Genomic DNA, 10,017 nt, shown 5'->3' with positions numbered 1-10,017 from the left:
AATACTTGAGTATATCTGTGATGTTCCTGAAGTGGGCCATCCCTCCATTGGTGCAGATCTCAGCCCCTCTGCCCCTTTTTATCCTATAGGAAAGAGCATGGCTCTGGAGTCAGAAGATCTGAGAATGCTTACTGCTTGTGTGGCCTTGGGAAAATCACTTAACCGTCCTTGGACTCAGTTTACTCATCTATAAAATGAGGACGTTGGATTATATGGCCTCTAAGGGCCTGTCTAACAAGAGAGCTAGGGTTCCATGTCTCCTGTCCATGTCTTCCATAAATCTTCTGCAGGGGGGGATCTACCCCCAAAGCTAAGATGTCTTCACCTTCCCTCGGGACCACTAAGCACCTGTCAGTCTATCATTCTGCTTATCATCCTACTCACCACAAGAAAGACTCCTTTTCACATCATACAGCCCCTTGTAGGCCACCTGCTGGGGCACATTCATTTCCCTCCAAGGCCCTTTTTGGGACCGGCAGCTCTGATCCTTCAGAGATGGTGAGGATCCGGGCTGCCTCCTGAAGTAGATGGAGTTTGGTGTCTAGAAGCAGCTTTGATTTGTCCAAAATGTTGCCCTGCTTCCTAGATGTGATCCAGGGTGACTCCTCAGGTCCCCTGCTGAGCCCAGTTCCCTGCCCATCTGCTCCGGCTACCCAAGGTGCCTTCAGTCACTCCCCATCACCACTAGAAAAAAGTACACAAGTCTCCATAGGCTGGGATTACAGATGTTCCAAAATCCAGATCTCACCTGCCTTTCTTTTTTCTCCTTAAAGAAAGGTTCTATTGGTGTCTTTATATCATAATTATTTCCCACCCATGCCCAGATTGAACCCTCCTTTGTGAAAAAACAATAACAACAACACGATTAAGCAAAAACATCTGATATAGAAACCTTGTCTGACAATGTATTCAACATCTTGTCCTTATGATTCCCCACCTCTCTATTGTGAGGGAGAAGTGATATTTTATTATCACCTCTTTAGGACCAATTACTCAGATTTCAACTTCCTTCTAGAAATCTTTTCATTTATGTTGTCTTTTTTTTTTTAACTTAGAAAATGTTTTATGAGAGGCTGGCATGGGTAGACTGTCCTCTGAAGGCCAGTCCTTGAAACATGTACAGATATTCCCTGCCTGGTTTCAGTCCAAGTGACCAGTGGATGACTCAGGGATTCATACTGTATGATCATGAAAAACCTTCTAATTGGTTTCAGGCAGGGAAGGACTGGTGATTCAGGGGTTGCTGAGCCTGAACTGAGTATGTATACAAAAGGGATGATCCGCCCATATCTCAGCTGATTTTCTCTTTTCCTTTGCAGCTACAGGACTACTTTGAGCTGATCCCCAGAATTGGATGAGGGAGAAACATCCATCCCGTCTTCCACCCAATCATGCTATCTGTGACGAGATGACTGCTTCTACCTCTGTGTTTATTCTTTCCCGATCTTAAGTGAATGAGCATTCCAAGATGGAAGTGCCCAACTGATCTTGTAAGTTCAGGTATTGTAAGGTCCCACTAGAAGCCAGAACTGAATGGTGGCAGTAACAGTGGCCTAGCAGCAGATCAGCTCAGTGTAATAGGAGATTCCCAGTGACAAAACGACCTGCTCAACTGTAACACAGCTGAACAGCATGCTTGGCCCATCCCAGCACCGGATCAACCTGTTGATCAGAGATTCCATGCCTTGAAAAGCAGAAGAGACTCATCTGTCATTGATGACATCCAATCAGATACCTCTGGGGAAAGAAAGGGCGTTGAGACCCCTGTTTGGGAGTTGGGAGTTGCTTTGGCCATACATATGTGCCTTATTTTCACGTCCATTCCTTGCCCCAGAGACTTGTGTATTTCCCCCATAGACTCTTGTATTTGTGCAGAGTATGCTCCAGGTTTAGAAAGAAATGCCTTTTAACTACTGTTTCTTGCTATGCTCTTTGAGCAAATGCCTTTGCTAAGAACTGAATCTACTATCGGATTGTTAAGAGGAAACATACCAGTGGGGGCTCATGAGCTACAGAATCAGGAGGATAGCCATCTACAGGGTTACTCCCTAGAATCCTATGAGGACCTAACTTGCCAGAGCCAGTGAGGGCTGGGAGCAAGCTTAGAGGAGTTGCTACAAAAAGCTTAATCTTCGACAACACAATCAACTAAACTTGTTTTGCAATTATTTACATTTAGATTGATTTCAATGTATAGAATATCAGAACAATTTTTCACTCATTCCTTTTACGTCTTCAACCTCCTTGTCCATTCATTGTAACTCATAACTTGTGTACTCTCTCTTCTTCTGGTCCTGCTTTTTTTTTCTTTCATTGCATTATTTCATAAAGTTCTTTCCAGATGTCTTTGTGTTACTCACACTTATGGCCTTAATTTGCATTATATTATTCCAGTACATGAATGCAACACAATTTATTTAACCATTCCTCTACTGTCCAGCATTTACATTATTTCCAGTTGTGTTTGTGTCTATATGTGTGTGTGTATGTCCAACATTTACATTGTTTCCAGTTGTGTATATGTGTGTGTCCAACATTTACATTGTTTCCAGTTTTGTGTGTGTGTGTGTGTCCAGCATTTACGTTGTTTCCAGTTGTGTGTGTATGTGATAGACCTAGAGTTGAAAGTGGCCTCAGGGGCCCTCCAGCCCCTCATTTTATAGATAGGGAAACTGAGACCAAGGGAGGTATAGTGACTTATCCAAGGAGATGTTGCTATGACAATCTTTGCAGATACTTTGTTTTGTTTTTGATGACACTTTCAGGGTCTCTTCCCAACAATGGAAGGACTGAGTCAAAGAGTATGATCATTTTTGTAACTTACTGTGTTCCTCCAGATGATTCTCCAAAAAGGTCCTACAGACTTGCAATTCTACCAACAATGGATGAGTGGCTTCCGCCAAACTTTTCTATTCTTATTTCACACAGCTCCTTTCCCTAACTGTATATTCCAGCCAAATTGGGTTCTTTGCTGGTCCCTGAACTTGTCATTCCATCCTCAGCTCCACCTTTCAGGGGCCTTGTTTTCCCTCTCTGTGCTTTCTTCCTTCAGCTCAGATGCTGCCTCCTACAGGAAGCCTTCTCTGATTTTCTCAATTAGCATGTCTTTTCACCTGAACTAAGCAATCCTTCAGCTTCTGTCAGGCTGTGTGCTCCTCGAGAGCAGGCACCATCTTTTGCCTGTCTTTGTAACCCCAGGACCTAACCTATTGCCTGGCACGCAGTAGGCATTTAATGGCAGCTAGTTGGTGTAATGGATAGAGTGCCAGCCCTGGAGTCAGGCAGACCTGAGTCTGAATCTGACCTCAGACACTTAATAGCTAAGTGACCCTGGGCAAGTCACTTCACTCCATTTGCCTTAGTTTCCCCATCTATCAAATGAGCTGGAGAAGGAAATGGCAAACCACTCCTATATCTCTGCGAAGAAAACCCCAAATGAGGGCAGGAATAGTGTGACATGACTGAAACAACTGAACAACAACGACAAAAAGAAATGTGTGTTGACTGACTTCAAACTGGTCCTCCTGTGACATGGTTTCTATCCCACTCACTCTCCTTGCTTCACTCCTCTGAAAATTCCCCAGTTGGTCAATGTTCCTCCTAAATGTGGTGCCCAGGATGGAACATGATACTCTGTTTGGGGCCCTGTGCCTTTCTTAATGCAACTTAAGAGTGCATTAGGATTTTTGGCCTTCATGTTGACTCACATTGACCTTAGAGTCTACCAAAAATCCTGGGGCCTTTTTTCACAGGAACTTTCATCTGGCTTTGTCTGTATTTAACAAAATTGATTGAAAAAACAAACAAACAAATCTACACATAGGAGTTTGTTTCAGAGGGGCCAAGGGACCTCCCCAGGGTCAAACATCTAAGAAGTGTCCTAGGTGGGCATTGAACTCCAGTTCCCAAAGTTCACATTCTAATTCAGATATTTCCTAGCTATGTGACCCTGGGCAAATCGCTTAACCTCTCGAGACTCAGTTTCCTTATCTGAAAAATGTGGATAATAGAAGGATAATAGGAGACAATTAATAAGGTATAGAAAGCATTTTGCAAACCTTTGGATGTTATGTAAATGTGAGCTATTATTTTCTGCTAAAAACATTGAACACAGGGCCAAGGATAGATTTCTTGGGCCTTCCTTGGAGGTCTTAAACAGAGGAAGGATGACCATTTCTCAAATGTGTTGTAGAATGCTAGTACGAACAATGGATTGAGTGCTGAACCTAGCGTCAGGAAGACCAGAGTTCAAATCTAGCCTCAGATACCTAATAGCTGTGTGACTCTGGGTAAGTCACTTAACCTCTGCCTCAGTTTCACTATCTCTAAAATGGAGATAATAGCTACCTCCTAGGGTTGTGTGGACCAAATGAGATAGTCTGTAAACTGCTTTGCAAACCCTAAAGTACTCTATAAATGCTAGCTACTATTACTGCACAGGCAACCCCCCCCACACACACAGGTTGACATCAGTTCAGTAGTGATAATCATTTCAATCATGTCCAACTCTTCATGACCCCATTTGGAGTTTTCTCTGCAACGATACTGGAGTGGTTTGCCATTTCCTTCTCCCGTTCATTTTACAGATGAGGAAACTGAGGCAAACAGGGCTAAGTGACTTGCTCAGGGTCACCTAGCTAGTAAGTGTCTGAGGCCAGATTTGAACTGAAGTCTTCCTAACTTCAGGCCCAGTGCTCTATCCACTGCACCACCTACATGTTATATATTTTATATATATATATATATATATATATATATATATATATATATATATATATATATCGTTATGTATACTATATCATCACATCACACACACACATTTATTCTCTTACCAATAAGTGTTACAAGGTTGGCAATAATAACAAAATAAAGAAAACCATAGCCAAAGCAATTGTTTAGGCTTCTATAGGGAACCACACCCTTTCTATCATTTTATTCTGGTTAACGGAGGCCAAGCAGGTGTACCTGGGCTCTAAAGAGGCGGTCACAAAGCCATTTTTCACATCATAGGGGAATTTCCCTGCCCATGGAGAGCAGTGTGGGAGCCGTGTCTGAGGGCTAGGCCTAGAGTCAGGGAGATCTGGGTTTGAGATCCCATGTTTAACACACACTGGCTGAGTGACCACCAGGAATCCACTTAAGCACCCTTCACCTCAGGCAATGCTCCAAGGAGGATTAGAGGGATAATAGAGGGGTAAAGGGGGATCTCCCACACTGGAAACTGTGTTACTGAGTGACAGTCAGTGTGTCTTTAGTTCTTCTTCCTTCCTGGGTCTTCACAGGGACAGTCATGATGAAGAGCTATGCTTGGAGACATTTAAAGACTCAGACCTTCACCCTGTCCCAATGTCCACAGGGTCCTGGGCTGCTTTCAGCTATCTTTAGGATCTGACAGCCTTGTGCAAGAGTTATCACATGGAAGAGGGATTATCTGGAAGCTGCAGAGAGGCAGATTCAGGTTTGAAGTGGGATAGATAGAGAAATCAAACCTTTATTGAGAGCTTAGTGTTCCAAGTGCCAGGGACAGGGCGCAGCTCGGCGGTGTTGAGGAGAGAGCCCTGGCCCTGGAGTTAGGAGGACCTGAGTTCAAATCCAGCCTCAGACACTTACTAGCCCTATAACTCTGGGCAAGTCACTTAACTCCGATCACCTCCAAAAATGAATTCTCCCCCTCAAAAAAAAAAAAACCCCAACCAAGTGCTAGGGATGCATATACAAGTCAGGAAGATTGTCCCTGCCCTCAAGGAGCTCACATTCTAATGGGAGGGAGAGAGAGAGGTCTATAGAGGGAAGCTGGAAAGGATTGAGGTGGGGGGGAGGGCCCCATGGGAAGTGAACTGGAGGCAAACTAGGGGAAAACCCCACTTCCAGAGCCCAGGGTGAGGCCAAGTAAAGAGGAGGTGGGGCTGGTAGCCGTGGGAAGCCGCCCAGCTTGGGGCTAGTGGCCAGGAAGAAGTCAGGGAGGCTTCCTCCGGATGGGAGCTGTCCAAAGGCAGAATGGCTGACGCTGGGTGGTTATCTCCCGTGTATTGTCGTAGGGAAGTCACCGTGTGCACCGGTCTTTTCTCACATGCCAATGACATCTTTCTCACAGCCACTTGCTGGGCTAATCAAAAGGATGGCCTGACCAGTTCTTTGGATTCCCTGGTCTTTAGGTTTGTTTTTATACTTCCTGTATTTTCTCTCCATTCTCAGAAGCAGAAAGCCCCCAGTCGTACTGTGAATCCTCTCACCAGCAGGGTAAAACCGATGACCATCTTTTCTCTACCATTGTAAGGTAAAATGTCGCAGCTGAAAAGCATTCAAAAGGTCTCCCTGAACAGAAATCCCTTTTACAACATGACCTCAGTCACAGGGAACTCACTACCTCTCTAGGCTGCTCATTCCAACTTTTTAAGGCTCTAGTTTTTAGGAAGAGTTTCATTACATGGACTCAGAACCTGCCTCTCTCTCTCTGAAACCTCCTCTGATTTGCTTCTAGTTCCATCCTCTGGGGCCAAACTGAACAAAGCTAACCCCTTGGGGTGGGAGTGGGGGGAAGCAATTAAGTCTCTTTTAAGATGTGCAAGAGATTATTCTTTCCCAGATCCAGTTCAGCCAATCCTCACATGGCCAAGTGCCAGCTCTCTCATCTTCCTGGTTCCCTTACTCTGGACACTGGACACTGGACACTGGACACTAGCTTTTCGATGTTCTGTCCAGGACAGGTGATTTCTGTCCGTTGTCCTTGGTTTTCCCAGTGCCTAAGCAGAGGGCCTCGCATGTAGTAGGTACTTAATAAATGCTTATGGAAGGAAGGAATGTATCCCTGATGAATCTTCATTTTTTTTTCTCCCTTCTTTCAATGGTGGAGGTGGGGATGGGGATGCAGGCTTTATCACCGGGAGAAGTCTCAAATGATACCAACAGTTTCCTCTGGGGCAGTGAGTCATACCAAGGGGATGAGGGTTGGAAGTGGAGGGTGGAGTATTGGGAAGACTGAGTTTGGGGTTTTCCAACAAGGTCCACAAAACCCCAGCAGAGAACGAAGAGTCAGACACCTTTAGGAGAAAGAAATTTGCTTCTGGCAGCATTTCTGCAGTCACTGCGATGGAGAAAGATGGGGGGGGGAGCCTCTGCTGACCCCAAGAGCCACTCTGGGGCTCCTATGCCCAGGCACCCCAAGCTTTTCATTTTTGTATATGGCAAAACTGTTTCAAACAGCTCCCTTCCCTGCTAATCAATAGCTTATCTGGGTGTCAGTAAAATGAAATTTACATCGACTCATTTCCATAGCAACCATCCCATAGACCTGCTGTCTGCTTTGAAAGGAATATTCCCCACTTCTGGCACCTCCAGTTCCAGTTAGGGTCCAAGCCTCACAAAGTCTTTAAAAAGAATGCCCTTAAAGAAGTAAGCTTTGGAAACAGGGATGGACAGAATGGTATCTCTGCATCCTAGGATCAGCAGGGACAGGGGCCTGAGTACTGGGCCTCAAGTCAGACAGACATGGGTTCGGATCCTGCCTCTGATGTGAAGAGCTGTCCCCGATATGTCCCTTTGAGACCTTATTTCCCCATCTATAAAATAAAGTTAATAATTCCTGTAGTAGCTGAGAGACAGTCTAGCCTAGTAGGTAGCATGCTTGCCTTGAGATCAGGAAGACCTGGGTTTGAATCCAGGAGTAGACATATTGGTGAAGTGACCCTGGGCAAGCCACTTACCCAGAGAAATCTCTGCGAATAAAGTGCTGGTCTGCATTGGTCAAAGGAGTTTCCGCATTCAGAATTCCTTATGATAAAAAACATTAGAGGCTGGTTTGAGACAATGGATGTAAACCTTCCTCCCCTTTTTGTGTGAGTCCTTAGACCCCTTCTGCAGACAGTCTGGTGGAGCCTATGGATGGAGCCCTTCTCACAATCATAATTGATAGAAATGACAAATTTCAAGTAGAACTTAGTGAGAACAAGGCTGTAATTGTTTTCCTGTCTAAATTCACAGACCCCCCTGGAAGTTTAGCCACAGGGTCTGGGGACCCTAGGTTAAGAACTCCTGATGTAAAGGGATTTGTGGACTCCAAAGTGCTCTAGAAATGTCGGCTGTTATCATTGATGGTTTGTTGACCTGCGATTTCATTTGGTGTATGGTATGGGGATGTCCCAATGTGAAAACTCCCTCCACCAAAGCAGCAACTGCTGTCCTGTGAGTCTTAGAGAGTTGCAGGGGTACTGGGCAATTGACTTGCCCAGAAGATAGGACCGAAATCCGGGACATCAAGACAGCCCCCAAGGCTAGCTCCCCTCGAAGAGCCTGTCTCTGCTATTGCTGGTAGTAGGGCTACATATGCCTCATCTGTATGTCTGTGGGGTACAAGTGTAAACATGATATGGATCACACATGGAGCTCCCAAAGCCCTGCAGCTTCTGGATGTGGCTGTTGGGGACCAGCCTGGGAGGCCTAGACTAAGTGCAGAGAGCAGGGTCGAGTGCAGGGCCCAGATCCAGGAAACTGCTCTTCCCAGACTGATTACGACAAGCCAGAGAGATAACTATCCCTCTCTCTCCTGCTTCCAAGTTCAGACCTGGCTGGTGTCTACGGAATAATAATTATAGCTACAGTTTACATAGAGCTTACTATGATCCGGGGGCTATGCTAAGCACTTCACGATCATTATCCTGTTTGATCCTCGCAACAACCACAGGAGGTAGATGCTATTGTTGTCTGTATTTTACAGATGAGGAAACTGAGGCCAACAGAGTTAAGTGACTTGCTCAGGGTCACACAGCTAGTAAGTGTCTGAGGCCAGATTTGAACTCAGTCCTTCCCCGGCTCCAGGATCTGTCACACTTGGCTTTCCCAGTGTGAGCCCGAGGGGGACCTGTCAGGGTCTCTTCGTTTGCAGGTTTCCTGATTCTGGGATACCTGATTCAAGTGTGGCCTCATAGGAATTCTCCTCTGCCAGGTGAAATCCCCGTGATAGGTCAGGGAGCTGGACATTCCACCCATGCAGTTTTACATAGGCTACCCACCCCTTCAGGCAGCTAGGTGGTACCGTAGTTCACAGAGCACTGGGTCTGGAGTCTGGAAAACTCATCTTCCAGAGTTCAAACCTAGCTTCAGACACTAGCTGTGTGACCTTGGGCAAGTCACTTAACTCTGTTGGCCTCAGTTTCTTTATCTGCAAAATAAGTTGGAGAAGGAAATGGCAAAATGGATCTTTGCCAAAAAAAAAAAATTAAAATGGAGTCACGAAGAGTTGGACATGACTGAAACAATTGTCTCTAAACGTCCTGTCAGTCCCAACTACATTCATGTGTTTGCATTGGTCTTAGAAAGACTCCTGCTCTCTGGAAGGGAAGGCTGACCTGCCAGCCAGGAACCTGAGAGAGACACAGAGACAGAAAAACTAACAGAGACACGGGTCAGAGACAGACAGACAGCAAAGGACAAAGAGAGACAAAGAAGTGGAGAGTCACAGGGACAGAGAGATTGACAGAGACATGGGACAGAAAGAGAGACACGACAACGTGGTGAAGAACAGACACTGGAGGAGAAGAAGAGAGACAAAGGGATAGAGAGACATAGAGATAGGGAGAGATAGGGAGAGATACACTTAGGTATAAAGAAAAAGAGACAGAGACAAAGTCACAAAGAGAGAGACAGAGAGACAGGCAGAAAGTGACCAAACAAAAAACTGGGGCAGAGATAGAGAGAGACAGACAGAGACAGAGAGAAAAATGGGGAGAGAGACAGTTAAGGACACAGGAAAACAGAACAAAAACACAAGGCCACAGAGTCAGGCAGACATATATTATAGGAACAGACCCAGGGACAGAGGGGCAGAGACAAACAGAGACACAGGGACAGAGAGGCAGAGACAGGGAAAGAGATAGGGAGAGACAGTCACAAACACAGGAACACGGGAAAAGCACAAGGTCAGAAAGAGACATTCAGACACACACAGGGATAGACCCAAGGACATTCTGAGCTCCCTGGCTTTTGCAGCCAGATTTGTTTTGCCTTTTCCCTGGCTCACCT

This window comes from Phascolarctos cinereus, unplaced genomic scaffold, assembly GCF_003287225.1.
Source record: "Phascolarctos cinereus isolate Bilbo 61053 unplaced genomic scaffold, phaCin_HiC Scaffold_726;HRSCAF=1367, whole genome shotgun sequence".
In the NCBI taxonomy this organism is placed as follows: domain Eukaryota; kingdom Metazoa; phylum Chordata; class Mammalia; order Diprotodontia; family Phascolarctidae; genus Phascolarctos; species Phascolarctos cinereus.
This window is presented reverse-complemented; position numbering follows the sequence as displayed.